General features: G+C 35.9%; 1 non-coding gene across 1 annotated transcript; it reads left to right on the top strand.

Moving 5' to 3' along the window:
• Nucleotides 1–4,248: 4,248 nt before the first annotated feature.
• Nucleotides 4,249–4,354, top strand: LOC121973915. The gene has a single exon (XR_006109820.1). It is a non-coding gene; the product is annotated as a small nucleolar RNA R71 (small nucleolar RNA).
• The last annotated feature ends 269 nt before the right edge of the window (nucleotides 4,355–4,623 follow it).

Genomic DNA, 4,623 nt, shown 5'->3' with positions numbered 1-4,623 from the left:
CTTCTCTTCTCTTGGTCGTGGGTTTCAAGCAAGGGAGAAGAAAGGAGAGTGAATCTAATCCAAGAAGAAAGGTTAGTGAAAGTCACATAGAGATTTTAGAGGAGTGTGTTCTCTTCTTTTCTTTTCTTCTTCTTCCAATCCCATCCGAGAGCATCAAGAAGTGCTAGCACACTTGTGGTGTTCTCTTCTCCATCCTTGTGTGTTAGATAACACATCTTGTTCGTGTGGATACTTCTAGAGAGTTGTCTACTTTGACAACTAGAGATCCGGCATCTCCTTGGACAAGCGGGACTCGCGAAGGGCACACATCGAAGGTATAAGCTTTTCTCCATGTAGATCTAAGTGTAGATCTAGTTAAACTCATACTCGTAGTATTTCGAAAATTTTTCTTTGCACGGATCCGTTGGCTAGGGAGTTTCGGGGTTTCCGCGACGCGAAAAAATAGTTTTTGCGGCCCGAAAAACCCAACATAATTTGGTATTAGTTTGTCTTGATTATAAAATTACACTAGTACACTATGTGTGTATTTAGTAGGACCATTTGAGGTTGTTTCTTTTTATACTGACTACATAAAAGAATAAAACCTCTATTATTATGGATGTGTGTACTCTTAATCCTGATATAATAACAAGCACATATACTTAGTATTTATTTCTTTAATTTATCAATGGGTGAGTTTTAGTTTGATAAATTAATAGGCCCGATAAGTTGGGAAATAATATTATTTATATGGTGTGTTGTTAATTATAGAAGGAAATTATGTCCTAGTAATCTTGGTTGATGATGTCCCCTTGAGGAGCTCATAAGGATTATCATGTAAACTCTGCAGGTGGACTTAGTCTGGCATGATAATGAAGTTGAATTGTACTACTCTTGAAGCTAGATATTAATTAATGAGTTGTCAGTAACTCGTTTAATTAGTGGGCATTTGATATCTTAAACACAGGGAGACTAATGCACTCATGATAAGAATGAGCCCATATATAATTTGGGATTGGTGTGATAGTTCAATAATAACTCTTTAATGGTATGAGTTATTATTGATGAACTTGAGTTGGGTGTTCGGGGCGAACACAGGAAGCTCAAGCTCATTGGGAGACCAAAATCAATTTCTCCTCTCGGTCCCTGTTGTAGCCTCTATAAAGTCTTGTATCCACAAAGTCCACTTCTTACCCAAGTAATAGGTCGGACACATCCTTGCTAGGAGTAAGGGGGGTCAGCCAAGCATGGGCTTAGAAGCCAAGAGGTGGTCGTCCTAGCTTGGTGCCAAGCTAGGGGTCGACCACTTGAAAAGGAAAAGGAAGTTTTATTTTAAAAACAAAATTTTGTTAAAATCGTTCTTATTTGTAGTTATCTACAATGGTTAAAATAAAGATTTAATTTTGTTAAAATCTTTCCTTTTTTGTAGTTATCTACAATGGTTAAAAGAAAGATTTTAATTTTGTGTTAAAATTTCCTTTTATAGTCATCCTCATGGTTTTAAAAGAGAATTTTAAAATTTTAAAATCTTTCCTTTTATAACTATCTACAAAGGATTAAAGAGAGATTTTAATTTTGTTAAAATCTTTCCTTTTTGTAGTTATCTATAATGTTTAAAAGAGAGATTTTAATTTTTGATAAAACTTTCCTTTTTTGTAACCATGATTTAAAAAGAGATGTTTGTTTTAATTAATCTTTCCTTTTTTTATAGTTGTCTATGTGTTTTAAAAGAGAGAGATTAATTTTAAAACTTTCCTTTATTGTCATGTACAATAGGAAATTTAGAAAAGAGAGATTTTAATTGTTGTTAAAATTTATTTTTTTAATGGAAGGCCACAAATAAGGAAGTTTTAATTATGTTTAAAACTTTACTTTTTTGCCATGAGCAAGGATTATAAAAGAAGAGGTCGTGTTGCCTTATGGTGTAACACATATTATTAATCTCCTCTTCTCCTTGCTTATGGCCGGCCCTCTCCTTCTCTCTTCCCTTAAGGCCGGCGTCATCTATATTCCCTTCTTCCTCCGTTTCTTCCTTCTAAGGTCGGAGCTTGAAGAAGAAGAAGGAGAAGACAAGAAGTACCTAGGTGGCCAGTTGCTTGGAGGGGAAGAAGAAGAGAAGGAGTTTCCTATTTTGGCATCCCTTGGTGGCTTGAGAGTCTTGGAGGAGAAGAAGTGGTTCAGGTGGATTCCATCTTGGTAGATCATTGCCCACACAACGTCCAAGAGGAAGAGAGGAATACAACAGAAGATCAAGAGGTCTTTAGCTACAAAGAAAGGTATAACTAATTAATGGTTTCCGCTTCGAATTAATTAGTTAGTTTTCTTTGCATGGATTCTGAAACACCAACACAAGAGGCTAGCGATTTTATGTTTTGATTTCGTGCTATCGATTTTGTATTTCAATTTTACGTTTCGATCTCGTGTTTCTATTGTGGTCTCTGTAGTTAAACCTAGGGTTACTTTAAAAAGTTAAATATCAAATTTTTCTTTGAAAGACTTTGTCTAGGAAGTGGTGGATGATCCCATAATCAAGAAGGCCTAGTGCTTCGTCATGTTTAACCTGGTAGCCAATCTTTGAAATAGATATTTAATCAACTTCTGTAATATGGTTTAACTTAGGAAGATCACATCGGTTAAACTTGGAGTAAAAATGTTAAGTATCATTTCCAATCCAAGTCTAGCTTCTGAAGAGCAACTTGGATTAATAATGTTAAGCATCGTTTGCAATCCAAGTTTAACTTCAGTAGAGCACATGGGTAGCTAGATTAAGTTCTATGCTTGTACAAATTTTTGTACAGGGGAAATAGAATAGTATTCCGAGTAGCAACCAACATGCACATGCAAAGAAAAAGCACACCTCCCATACAAGAGAAATATTAGAAAGAACTATAAAAATATTAAATTTAACAGAGCATGTATCAAAAGATGAAACACATCCAATAAAATCAATGCTAGTACCTCTATGAAATTTTCCAAAGGATTGCTAAGAATATTACCCTTATTTTGCTGAGAGATGCCTGAAAGTTCTAAACATATGGATGTGACCTCTTCTAAATTCAATAATGGCCGTGGCTCTAGCTCAGGCATTGGTGCTACCAAAGGTGGTGATTCTTGAAACTCTGCTAATTCTGCATAAGTCCCTACGCATTGGTCCATAACATGTTCAATCCTTGCAACTCTCATAATCTCAGAAGGTTGTGTGGACAAAGGAGGTGATTCTTAAGATGCTGCATCCACACCACAACTCCCTACACTTCCTTCCATATCATCATCATCATCATCACATTCACTGCTAAATAATGTACCAAGATCAATATCATCTGAAGGAGAATCAACAAGATGAGGATCACCGACTTCATTTGTATTCTTAAGTTGATCTACCACATCACATTCATCATTTGAGAATTCAATTTCACTATAACATCCTGTAAAACCTGGAGGTAGATCTGAAAACTTGTTCACCACTGCGTTCAATAAGTTCAATAACATCCTGTATTCTTAAGTTCAATAAAATCCTCATCTGAGGAGTCTTCACCTTTATATACATCAAGAAATCTGCATTCAACCATATTTGGATCATAGAATCTGCCAAGATCTTTATCTTCATTGACCCTCACTAGCCTTTATGGAAAAGGAACCCTTAGTGAAGGTCTTGGGAAAGGTACTTTCTTTTTCCCATATTCCCTTTTAGGTTGCAGAGGAGGTCCAACTTGCTTATCTAGTGTTGATGTGATCAACCGTTGAGGGAAAGGTACTTGTGGCCTTTGGGAACTTCCTAGAGTAATGGAGATGAGTTCTTGTGGTCTTCTATTGTTCATCTCCTCAATTTTGTACAAGTCTTTTTTTAGAAGTTCTTCATGATTCTCACCACTTCTCAACTTAGTATCATTATCATTTACACTAGATCTTGTCTGTGTAGGAGGAAGGTCTTCTTTGAACCATTTTGAAACTATGCTATTAATCTTTTCCCCCAAATGTTTGAACTCCTCATTCTGTGACTTGTGAATTTCAACATTTTTGGGTGGTTGAACTGCATTTTGTTTGACAGGCTCTCTTGCATTTATGGCTTGCACTTCTTGAATTTTTAAGGGAGATTCCATCCAACTTTTGTTCGACCATTCATGGAGGTTCAATGTCACTTGATCAATTAACGTATATACTTCATCTACACTCTTGTCCATAAAATAACCTCCAGCTGATGAATCTAACAAACACTTATTTGAGAAAGAAATTCCCTTATAGAATATGTACAGGGTTAGCCATTTTTCCAAACCATGATGAGGGCAATGTCTTTGTAGACTCTTGAATCTATCCCATGCTTCAAATAATGATTTTCCATACGCCTGAGCAAAATTTGTGATGCAATTCCTCATATAAATTGTTCTACATGGAGGGGAAAAATGATTCAGAAATTGCTTCTCCAATTGTTCCCAACTTGTGATGCTTTAAGGATAGAGAGAATATAATCAAGTCCTTGCTTTATCCTTGATAGTGAAAAGAAATGCCATCAATCAAACTGCATCCGTTGAGACACCCTCACAATTCACCATATCACAAAGCTCTAGAAATGTCTCAAGGTGTAGATAAGGACTTTCTGATGCTTCTCCTTCAAATTTGTGACCTTGTATCATGAAAATTAACTCT

Source organism: Zingiber officinale, chromosome 4A (genome assembly GCF_018446385.1).
Source record: "Zingiber officinale cultivar Zhangliang chromosome 4A, Zo_v1.1, whole genome shotgun sequence".
Lineage (NCBI taxonomy): Eukaryota > Viridiplantae > Streptophyta > Magnoliopsida > Zingiberales > Zingiberaceae > Zingiber > Zingiber officinale.
Note: the sequence above shows the minus strand (reverse complement) of the source record. Positions and strands in the feature narration are given on the sequence as shown.